The sequence below is a fragment of the Calonectris borealis genome, chromosome 7 (genome assembly GCF_964195595.1).
Source record: "Calonectris borealis chromosome 7, bCalBor7.hap1.2, whole genome shotgun sequence".
Taxonomy (NCBI): Eukaryota; Metazoa; Chordata; class Aves; order Procellariiformes; family Procellariidae; genus Calonectris; species Calonectris borealis.
The window spans coordinates 21,025,628-21,038,200 of record NC_134318.1 but is presented as its reverse complement, the minus strand read 5'-3'; the positions used below and the strand labels follow the sequence as shown (position 1 = coordinate 21,038,200).

The 12,573-nt window shown below is 40.2% G+C and overlaps 1 protein-coding gene across 2 annotated transcripts in view; it reads right to left on the bottom strand.

Annotated features, from left to right (window-relative positions):
- Positions 1-12,573, bottom strand: part of USP54 (ubiquitin specific peptidase 54) — a 105,997-nt gene that overhangs the window by 67,832 nt on the left and 25,592 nt on the right. The window lies entirely within an intron of this gene.

Genomic DNA, 12,573 nt, shown 5'->3' with positions numbered 1-12,573 from the left:
GTTAGCACAAGACCTGTTGATATTGCTCCAGGCTCCTGTCTCCAAGCATTGTAACGCTGTACAATGTAACTTGTTTTCCCCAGATTTCCCTAGACAATACACTGGAGACACAAAAAGCTGCTGAAGGGACATAACTCTTGCATTTGACAAAAGAGGGTCTGAGAAAAATTAGCACCTTGGTACAGAACCAGATGCTGATCCAGAACACCAGCAAGGCAATAAAAGGACAAAACCAAACCCTGTCCTGTTTAAAAGTTCTCTCTCTCAGAATAACCAGGCTTCAAGGAACGATCACCTGACATCTGGGAAAGTAAGATCTGTAAAAGCTATCCTTATCAAGAAGGGTTACCGCACCACAATGGTATTTTCAGTCACCTCGTTAGACCACAATAAATGCTTTCTTGAGAAATCAATTACAAAATTTTCCTTCAATACTAGAAGAAAGCATTCAGATGCACTATTATTATTATTATCCATTGCTTAAGCAGCATTACAACATATAACACTTCCTTATACACACCTGTAAGGGAAACAGGAAAAAATAAGAATATTCTATCCAGATTAAGAGTCTATGCATCCTTCCTCTGTGATTAAGAAAATAAATCATACACACGTGTGTGCGTGCACACGTGCAACCAAGTGGCTGACCTGGAAAAATCTTACATTTCTGATCTATCGGGACTGAAGTGACTCCATTTGAAGCTAAACTGCTCTGAGCTTGAGCCAGAATGTGTGGTGTTAGATGTATTTTCTTTGCTAGACTAGAAGGAAGTTTTTCTGACTTTTTAGCATTCTCATTTTTTCCCAGTCCCCCCAAGTTCTCCAATTCCAATATACTCTGGTGAACCAGATGCTCAGCAATTAGGACAGGAGTAGTAACGCACATCCTCTTGTGGAAATGAGTACATTAGAAACTTAGAGAAAACTTGTGAAATTTCATACATATTAATACATCAGTTAAAAAGATTATTATTATGATCAGAACCTGAAAAGATGCAACTGGAAAATGGATGAAATTACATAGCTGTGACACACCGTTCTTTGGGAATAGTAATCTTGTCTCGCAGCTTACGTCCATGACAACTCCCAGGAGAAACAGCAACTGATTAACATCACTTGGCTCTTGGTGGAGTCAAAAACCATGTCATACTACAAAACCTTCCTACAAAGGCATTTGTTCCAGCTCTCTTAATTTTGTTTCTTGATTACTAGAAAAACTCTTTTTCTTGAATAAAAGTATATAAATATGTTTAAATCTATTCAGAAGGGTAGTGTGAGGATAATTTTCTCTAACACATTGCTTTGACTATATCCCACTATTCCCCCTTCCCGTGGTACGTCAGTCTCCCTGCATTTGCTTCTAAGGGCCCTCGGGTCTAGCGTAATATTGGCTTTCCCATTTGTAAGTGCATTATTAAATCCTGCCCCAAAAGTTGATGCCGCCAGCCTTCACCAGCCATTTGTTACATTATAAAGCAAGTGCTTCTGTTTTCTCTCCCTCAGATGGAAACATACCAAAAACATCTACAAAACTATCTGGTTTTCCTCCAAATCAGTCCTTTCCTGCCAAGCACGGAGACGCTCAGCAGCAAGGCAGCAGGTGTGCCAAAACCATTGTTCATCGTGACAGCCACCACAGTCTGCTTCCTTTGCTCCTCTGGCTGTTTGTCATGTTTCTTTGGCCTTAGATGGGGAACACTAACCCGGAATCAGCCTGTTTGGGTTTTTAAGACACCCAAAACTCTGAGATTACTGGCTGTAACCTATAGGCGTAACTACGTTATAAATGAACATAAACCCCTGTACGTCCACCACAACGCTTCTCCATTTGTCAAAGAAAAGCAAGAGGTTTCTTGAACTGCCAGTTTAAAAAAAAAAAAAAAGCCTAAGGCTTCTCTAACACCCACCAAGTACAATGTACTAGAAGAAGGACCCATCACCTCAGACAGGGGATGTCTGAGAGTGACCTTTTTATATGGACAAACGAACCCAAAATCTCATGGCCACCAAAGTAGGGAGGAGGGCACTCCCCTCTCTCCACCCCAGTGCTCTGGGGCAGCCAGTTAACACCTCTGCCCCTTGGCTCATAGGAACAAACTCAGCTCACAAAATTAGCACTTCTGGGAGGATGGAAAAAGGGGAGGAGAAGGGCTTGCTTTATCTCCTACTGGTTTAGTGAGCTGAATCAACTCATCAAGAAGTTATAGCCAGGGCAAGGAGAATGGGACTTCCTCTTCCAGGTGTGGATCAGCTGAGCCCTGCCTTAGTAGACTATGATCAATACCTCTGGAAGCCTAAAACACACCAGGATTACAAAGAAGTTATACCTTAAAAAAAAAATTTGGAATGCATTTGAACAGGCAGAATGTGTTTATTATACCAAATGATGAGCAATGGAAGTGATAAATAGATTCCCCCCCCCCCGGTGACAAACTCTAGAACCAGACTTATCATTTTGTGGAATTAAAACCTCTGCTTAGTATCACCAAATGTATGAAAACAATATGCGTTTTTTTTCAAATCTACAAATTTAAACAAAGATGTACTTCATGGTAAGCTGATACTTCCAAAATTCACAGAATAATTATTATTTATTTTAGAAACAAGACACTTTATAGAAGGCAGGGGATCAGGAAATCAGCCAAAGCAAGTTGACTTTCACAAATCAACACATTAAAATAATAAAAAAGTTCTACATATATTTAATACCTCATTTCATTATCAACTTTCTAACACAAAATTCAAGAAGTAGAGGGAAGCGAAACCACATCTAAATTATCAAAAAAGCAGTCCTGAGAGCTTCTGACTAGATAATAGTTATACTGTAAAGTAACAAGGATGGGAAATGAACTGCCAACAACCCTTCCAGCTGTGACAAACGTTAAAGTGAGAAAAGATTCTGACTGGTTTCATCTTCAAATTTATCATGGATACTATTAGTCAGAAGAAGCTACGGTATGGTGGACCAGAGGCAGCTTACGGCTTAGAAAGGGCCTTTCACACGGGTAGCAGAACATAAATAAAATGTACATATACAAAACAGCACTAGACAGCAGGACTAAAATATTGAAAAGCAAACTATTGACAAACTGAAGCAATACGCTTTCTTTGCGTCTTAGAAACAAAGACAATCCACATTGAAAAGCAGTATTTTCTACCTTTCGGTACCATATATAGGAGAGAATTCCTGTGACAACTTGGATTCAAAAAACCAGTCATATCACAGCAGTGGTGACACTGAATTAAAACAACACATCTAAAAAATCAGAAAGACCTACCTTTAGAACCACTTTCTATTGCGAGAACTCCACACTGTTATTGCAACAAAAGCTGGAGATCAGAGCGGGTTGTGAAAACTCTCAGAGGACTCACTGATGGAGTAACTGCTCTGAGTAATACTTGCATGGAAAAATTATTTAAGGGAGGAGGAAAGAGCTGGAAGAGCGTGGGAGGGGACAACCTGCTGTTTCAAACAATAGGAAGCTGTTAAAACAAAAAAACAAGGGCCTCGCTCAGTACAGGAAAGTTTCATTTGAAAAGCGTTGCCCCCGCTGCCACCTACCAGGCAGGCAGCTCTGACAACAGAGATAAGGCCAGAGGCCCGGCCCCGCTTGCCAACAATTCCCTTCGGAAATAGGGCCAGGCAAGATGGAGGAAGGTTTTCCGAACCCTTTTATAAAAGAGACCAGATTGGGGGCAGAGGAGGGGGAGACAGGGCTGTAAGGGATGACTTCACTTTACAGCAGCAGCCTGCCTGTGCAAGGCAGGGCTCCCCTCAGCGCGGCAAGTGAACTGGCGAGGTTCCTGCAAACGGTTTAGTTAAACATTAAGGATGTTTTCTCACAGGAGGGGTTGATAACCAGGAGTGACATGTAGCCATTTAACAGAAAAAATGCAAAGGACTCAAAAGATGGCTTCAGTTTTGATCCCTCGGTTTAGAGCCCCGCAGTTGCAATGCAAATTTAAAAGCGGTTTTTCAAAGAACAATTATTGCGGGACAATTCCTGGAACCATCCTCGGTGGTTCAAAGCCAGTGATACTGATCAAGGAAAAAAGAAGCTTGTTCAGAAAAACAGCTTCCTATCCCCAAAACCTCCCATAAGCTCAGCTATTTAGGCTCAGAAGCAGCATTACTACATGATTATTCCCAGACTCTCTTACAGTACAGCTCCAGGACACTGGTGCCATCCACATTCAGCATCAATTTGTTCTTCTAACATGGTCACATTCATCGCACAGACAGGGAGAGTTACTGTATATCCAAGATCAAAACAACTTTAAAGAAAACTTTGGTTATGTTACAAAAAACAATGCACACCATTGTCTTTCTGTCCTAGCACAATATAATGCTAACAAACAGAATCAGATTGAAATATAATAACGCTTTGGACCATACAAGGTATTGAAGATACTATCCCCACTGGGACCATTTACCTAATAGAAACAAACAATGCAAAAAGGAAGCAGTTGGAATACAATTAAATCAGTTTGCCTTAAGAACAATCCAGTCTTGCAGCACAGAAGGGACTGAGCCAAGTTTTAACTACGTCTTTCCATAATGATAGAGTTTGGGCGAGACAAAAATAGGAGTTAGATCAAGAAAGGAAAAAAATATAGCAAAGGCACAATACTCCAAGCAGCGTTTTAGCTCATGATGCTTCTACATTTCTTTTTTTTAAGATTTAGATTTACGTGTATGAATTTCAAATAAAATAATTTTCTAAAGTGTACTAATAGTGGCATAATTGTGAACAAAAAACAGTTCAGTACAGTGTTCAGTAACCATGCTGGGCTCAAAACCTGCTCCACAGCTGTGTGTGGTTAAAACAGCATGTTAACTCTGTAGCACTCTTTCCTCAAACAGCTTGTTTCAAGGAAGCCAAACCACTTAAAAGCACAGTTTGCAAAACCAACACGGACCTTTTCCAGGCAAAAGCAATATGCCAATCCTCATTTTTATCATATAGAAAGAGTGACCGAGTATTCCAGGTGTCTTGCACCATTACTTGGATCTGCAGGTTTCCTTTCAAATATCCATACAAGTCTTTCGAAGAGCAAGTCCATTTGTTCAAGTGGCATTATGTCCAGGGCTCAATGACCTGAGGTTGGCAAGCACCCTTGCAGAGAAAACACTAGGCTCTACGTTCCCTTCCTCCTCCTCATTCCAAAGGACGAAGCATTCAGCTTTCCTCCTCAGACACAAAGACCACACAGATGCTCCCATGACTCCACTGATTTCCTTGCTGAGGTGGTATGGGCCAATGCTTACAAAATGGCAGAAGCACCTGAATCAGTAATATCAAGAGTTTTGTAGAACTGATGTTTACGGATTCCTATTTGCTTCAGCCTCAGTTTCCATAATTTCAGAACTCTTTCTCAGCTTTTTGCTAAAATGTTTCAGGTGACCACACATACTTGGGTAACTGCTGGAAGTATGGATCAAGCTGTGGACGTTTTCAAATACGTGCTTTGACACCATTTTACGCAGTCCCTCAACATGTTGATAGCAGAGACTAACAGTTACCTGACTAAACAATATCCAGTTCTTCAATAATTCAGTGCATGAAGAAAGCATGAAAATTACTTCTAGCAGCTCTCTTTAAAGTAAGATCAGTTCTGCCTCCATCACACCTAAAATGAAAACTTTTAAAAATCATACAGCAGCAAAAGACAGGTAAAGGTTCTACTAACAAAACGCATCCCTCTGCATCAGACAGAAAATAAGATTTCACTCCCTGCTGCCGACAGTCAAACAGTTCAGACAGCAAGCGGGGCTCCATGCCCCCAACAGAAGCAAGGGGACATGTCCGCAACTGAAGCACAACAGCACTGCTGCGCTTACAGAAGAGAGCTTTGCCAAACACACCAGCTAAAGCATCTGACTCACTGCCACCAAACTAAGAAAGAATTCAGAGCAATTACCACATTTCTGCACAGAACAGGAAGAAAGAAGAAAAAAAGAGCATTTCCACTCCTGTAACTTTTCACCTAAATTAGGACAGCACAGCAACCCTCAAACAGTTCTGGTCAAGTACTGCAGCCCCTAGGGCTCGTAGGGCCTGATAGCAATGCTAGCAATTATACAGCCATCCACATAGCTGCCTCAGACTGAAATGAGGCAGGAAAACCAGGCAAGATAAAGCAACAGAATCAAGCCTGGAATCTCTCTCTCTCCCTTCCTTGCTTTTCTGCTTTGGTTCACAGATCAGCAATCTGAGAAGCAAACGTATTTGCAGACAACCCTATCTACTAGAAGCATGTATGCCTACAGCATACGTTCATGGTTGGCAAGATAAAGAGAGATTGTCTAGGAAAATGACAAAAGCGTAAGTTAAAAAAAATTTTGAAGAAACAAAGTATAGATGACAGAGAGCTGCAATAACCATTCCTTCAATACTGAAAACAACTCTTTTCCCAATGTCTGCAGAGTTGTATGATTTCAGCTTCCTTCTGCTGTGGCAGATCATGTGGCTTCCTACCCAGCAAAGGCTACGCTAGCCCTTCCCTTCACCTTCGAATAATTTTCCACCACAGCACTCCTACTCATAGAGCTGTAAATGTCAGCACATTTAGTACAGCTTAAATACCATGATTGTCGACATGGAGAAGTTCGTCAGGAACAAGTGCTACGTGGTGAAGATGTAGTTTCTTGACTGGCTTCAACAAAGAAGCTGGTTGCAGAAGTTCCTGCCCACCTTTCACAGATCACTTGTTCCTGTTCTCATCTGATGCTCTCTTCTGCAGATGGTAGACTGTGTAGGACCACATTACAAATTGAATCATGAAAACAATCTGGGTTAAAAATAAACAGAAAATAAAAGTATGAAGGGGGCTATTTTTATAATTTCAATTATTCAGAATACAGAGCAGTCCTGCAGTAACCAGTTTTAACTGGCACAACACACATAAGCAAACTACAAGGGGTACGGAGTTGCTTCTATGAGTTCTGCTACCAAAGCCAAGATACCATGCAGATGCACTAATTCCTTGCACAGGTAACTTACAGTGTGTTTTATGATACAGCTATGTGAACCTGACAGCTGCTACCAGGGTGGATCCGTTTACCCTCACGTGCCCCTTCTGCTCCCCTTATGCTAACACTGGACAGTCTGCAAAATGAGCTAGTATAAGGCTGTAAGTCAGCAAAAAACAACTCTACCAATGGAAATAAAAATTACAGGTTTTTCTCCCATCAGCTAGCTCACTCAGGATTCAGAAAAGCAGGCCTGGTGAGCAATGCCTCTTGACAGTGGCCTGAAATTAGATTCTCTTACCCAGTTAACAAAGCCGACCCTCCGTCTGCAATCAGATGACTGCGTGGCAATCAGTAACAGGGACTAAAGGTGTGGTTTCATTTAACTGTGGGAAACATCAGACCACGTCAGTCTGTTTACTTTCCCTAGCCTCACGCTCCCACTGCTTCCGAGTATTGCATTGAGCTGTGAGCTGGTTGCATGAGGCACTTCAACCCAGAGCAGACAGGCCACATGGCCAAGCAAGGAGAGAGCAGGAGCACCCAGCCGAGACCCAGCAACCAGCCCAGCCCTTTACTGAAGCAGCCACAGTGAAACTGCATGAGGTTAACATCACACTGGACTCCAGGAAAGATCAGTTCCAAACAACTGCTGCAAATTAAAACCCTTGGTTAATCTTTTCTAGTCTCTTTGTTTTAAGTAAGTGCATTCTTCTAGGATAGTGGTTTTTAATTCACAGTATGCATCCTCTGGACTTTTAAGAAGTCTGAAAACAGATGTTTGCCCCCTTCATTAAAAACCTTTGAGGTGAAAAGAAGTTAATCCTGTGAAGTGGATACAAAGCAGTGACCATCAACAATTTCTTTTTTTTGGCGGGGTGGGGAGGGTGGAGAGGGCAGGTCAAGGAAGAGGAGCTCATGTTCCCACATCAGCAGTGCATTTTTCAGGAGGAGGGAAAAAAGCCAACAAAAATCTAACAACATTCTAACAAACTTTAGGGAAATCTGTTCAAACATATTAGGCAAACACATATGCTGTACTCAGCTGACCTTCTCCACATGGCAAGACAACTGTTTAAATACTGTCTAGGGGGGGAAAGCACCGCAAAATCTTGATTTTAATTTGCCAACACAGCTTGATTTGGTAGGATGGACACAGCCTTAAAGCTGAATAGACCCATATAATGAAAACTGGTAAAAATTAATACTGCTTTCTCCTTTACCATCTGAGCTATTCTTTTATTAAAATCAGGTTATCTGGGGCTATTCAAGTAGCTTGTAAATTACAAAATAAGCAAAAAGCTTTTTTTGCCATTTCTCAAGATTTCTAAAGAATAACCAAACATACTGTTGTTTTGGTCATTATCAACAGAGAATCAGAAATACTTTTCAAGACTATTCAGAGACTGGCTAATGTGAGGCTAGAGTTTTTATGCCCTCCACTTTCCTTCAGCCTCCCAACTGCTCATTCTCATCCTTGCGCAACCTTTTCCAACATGGCAACACAAGCATTCGTGTGGCCACAGAGACAACCTGGTCAGGGTAAACAGCGACCGGGTGGAAAGACAGGCCAGGGTAGTTTGAAGTCAGATCTGTTCCTCAGTGTTCCCTATACAGCCCCATAAGTATTTTTTGTAGGGTGGCTCAGGGCGGTAGTACCAGTTAAATTATTTGAGAAGCCATGGCCTGTAGCCTAAACCAAAATCTAAACTAGATTTAAAAATAAGCTTAGAAGCACTGAAGTGGAAAAGATTCCTTCATACATAAAGTCCAGTTTTCGGCTATCAAAAGCATTATCGTCATAATTCCATTTCCAAACCTTATGGTTTGACAATGAATCTGGCCCATTTACAACTTTAAGAGTAAAAACAGTTTGTATATACAAACAGTTTGTATACACACTCGGTATTTTTCACTTAACTGAAAAAAGCTGTCTGTCTTCTTTCTTATGTGTATGTACTACAAGGTAGAGCACTCCTCATTGAAACCAGTCTTCCTTTCGGCAAATGACTCAAAACAAAAAAAGAAATACTAGGAGAAAAAGGAAGTATTAGTAACCTGAGCACATCATTATAAACATATCCTGCTAGCAGTTAGACTTTTTGTATCTAGAAACTCCAACCCAGTGCTTCAAACTAGTTTTACCTGTAGCACTGGGAGTCTGCAGAACAGCCAGGGTTTAAAGGTTACCAAACACAAGCAGGAACCAAAATACCACTCTCTACCAAAGAGGTACCCCCACAAATACCACAAATAACTGCATTTCTTGTTGCTACTACACTGCTAAACCAAAACAAAACCAAGAAAAGCAGTTCTATTGTATACTTATTACCAGGGCCTGCAAAACACAGTGGACTGCATTTAATCCATACTGCTTTTCGTGACTTCCACCTCAGTATGTGGACCAGAGCCAAAAGAATGTTTTATAAACATCCTTTCAAAAAGAGATGCTAAAAGGTCTTCTTGACTACAAGTAACACACCAAGTTATAGATGTTAATCTATACAATTAATCAAACAAAGTACTAAATTAAATTTCTTGGTCAAAGCACAAGCACATTCTTTGAATGAGTGTGATGCCATGCTGTGTCCAAAGCCACAGACGAGTCTCCCATCACCTGTGCAGGTGGGGCAGACACACACACTGTTTTATGCCCTAAAAGGCATGGCACAAAATTTGTTTCCTTGTAGGAAAAAGAATTTCCTATACTTTAAACATGACCCTGAGACATTCAGGAATTCATTTTACAGTTTGACTAAGTTGGGAATCCTATGTAAAGCATGCACATGGCATTGGACCAGCTAACTGGAGTGATAAATCCATATCCACTTTTCCCAGTGTCATCAAGGACTTACATAATTTTGTGACCCTAAATTATGGCACCCAACCTGTAAACCTTGATACATCAGGGTCTTAGCAATGCTGTGATCCTTGACAAAAGGCTTGCAAGAAAGTCTTCAAAAAGAAGATTATGCAAGATTGCTTCATCTGCCTGCATCAAATAAAACCGATACTTTTCAAGCTCTTATCTCACATAAAAAAGGGAGACTACAGGTTGGAGGTGGAAGATTCACTTTGGAAACTAACTTACATCAGTGTGTAACCAAAATGAAAGTAAGCTCACAAAAAAGTTCTCCCTACCTATATTCATCCCCTTTAATATTCTAGTTGCTTGGCTTTATTAGTTTACGTTTGTATCACTTAATTTAACAACAGAAAAAAACAAGATGACAAAGCCACAGTTATAGAGAAGGTAATAAGACTCATAAAATTTTATCTTACACCATTTTAAATTTCCTGCACTAATGATTTTCCATTGTGTCTTATTTTTAGTGTTTGTCCTATGACTGAACCTTGGCAGACTGACATGCAGTCAGGATGTATAGCACAGAGTTCCCAAGAGCATTTAAAACCATATCACGATATTGAAGAGCTGAAAACAAAAGTCAGTCACACAGGCGATTCCAGGAATCACCCCAGTCATAGCGGGGTGTGTGTAAATATCAATATGTTAAAACAATTATGAATTACAAATTAATATACTTAAATCTTCTGTGAAAATCTGCCATTAGAAAGAAGAGGGAAAGTAACAAACATTTCTTAAGTTATCTTTCTTGCCACCTTGAAATGTCTTCTAATCATTTCATTAGAACAGCCACTATTTCTTAAAACTGCATGCACCTACAAAAGCTGTTGCAGATGCTTAAAATCCAGTGACTTTTTCAATAATATATACAATCACACATTATGAGGGTTATCGTTTGTTTCACAGCCAGTGAAATGAAATTGGCTTAAGATGCTAAAATATCAACAAGGAGGGTAAGATATAGCTGATGACTTCCAGAGGAAACAATGAGCCACTTGCCAAAAATCTATGGAAAGTCACACCCACCACGGTAATAGGTGCTGTAATGAAAAAACATACTTAGCAGTTAAAAAGATTTTCAGGGAGAAAAGTAATTGACCAGATTTCACCCTGTAGCCTAATCCTACTATGTCCTGGATTACTTACTTGTTCACCTTAGCCTGGCGCCCTAAAGCTGCATCACCCCTTTGGACTACAAATCTGCTTCTGACAGAACACTGGTACTCTCTGCATAAATATGCGAAAAAATGGTACTAATTAAACACTATAGCAATGTGACATTTACTCAGAGGTTCCTCTCCCCCAGGTGTGAGGCACACACAAAGCACAAGTGTACATTAATATACCTAAATACAAAGATTCCAGTGGTCTTAAACCATGCTAGATTAACATACTTCACCCCTTAGAGAAGCCCACTGTTAATGTAAGTCAACTGGGATGATGCATATTCCAGTACAAAGGTTGTTGTGGCCCATCTATCCATGAAGGATGCCCACTACAAAGAGCAATACAGAATACCAAGTAGTGTAGAACATCAGCAGCTAAATTTAGAGATTAAAAACATCATCTGTTGCATACTGATTAGCCTGAAACACTACCAAGGCAATAGAGAAAAGAAACCTGCAGAAAGATGGATTCATAGGTGTGCATTCAAAACTAAAAATAGCACATATCATAACAAATACATATGGCCACACATAAAAGTATTTTTCTTTTTTTTATTTTAATGCGGAGTTGCTCCAGAATCCTGCTCTGTAAATTTAGAGACTAAATCTGCTTTGGAATCTAATGCAGAAATTAGATGTGGTAAAGATGGGCCTTTCCAATTCAAGACTTAAAAGGGAAGTCTTAGCCTACATTTTTAGCATAAGAATACCAGAGAGACCTTCCTCTAGTCAAGAGTCAAGCCTGATAAAGCTTTGCTTTACTTTGTCACATCCTTCTGCTACCCAGAAAATGACAGAGGCCCTCCTGCCAACTTTATCTTCATGTGATAATTCCCTTGAGCAGGGAAATTTTTTCCATTATTTATTTCTGCCAATTTTAACTTATCTGGTGAAACATGAACACATTAGGCAGAAATTAGAACTGCAAATATAAACGTCTATTTATCACAGAGATTAAATGAATGTTTAAAGAAAGGTTTCAATGTCTCCTCTACCCTTATTAAAAAAAAAAAAACACACTAAAAAAGACAACAACAAAAAAACCACAACCAAAGCCATAACCAATACTTTGCCTTTCTTCATCCAAACTAGCTAACGCAATTCCTGTGCACATGAAGATTTAAGTGGTGTAAATTCCATATGGGGTTGCACATTCCCACTTAACTGGCAAAGGGCATGGTCATTACTCTTCTCCATACAGGTGGGCTATAATCTTCCCCTTGGCAAGGGAGGAAGAGCAGCTGTAAGACACCTTACATCCCTCCTGTACTCCAAACTCCGGTGTTTCTAACTGCCTTGATTTACCCAAGTAGCATGCGTTCAATTTAACATAGCACCTTCTACCACGGGTAGTAGGTACACACACAATTCATCACCGTGAGAAATACGAACAACTAAGGCAGTATCTGGTGTTCATTTGCTATCTCAGCAACAGTTTAAACAAGTAAATACACACGAAGCGTGTAACATTATGTATGCCTATACAAAAAAGCTAAAAGCTATGTTTGCAAATAATTAAACACCCTGCACACAGCACATTTTTCCAGTGTAGTTCGCTGAAGGAGAAA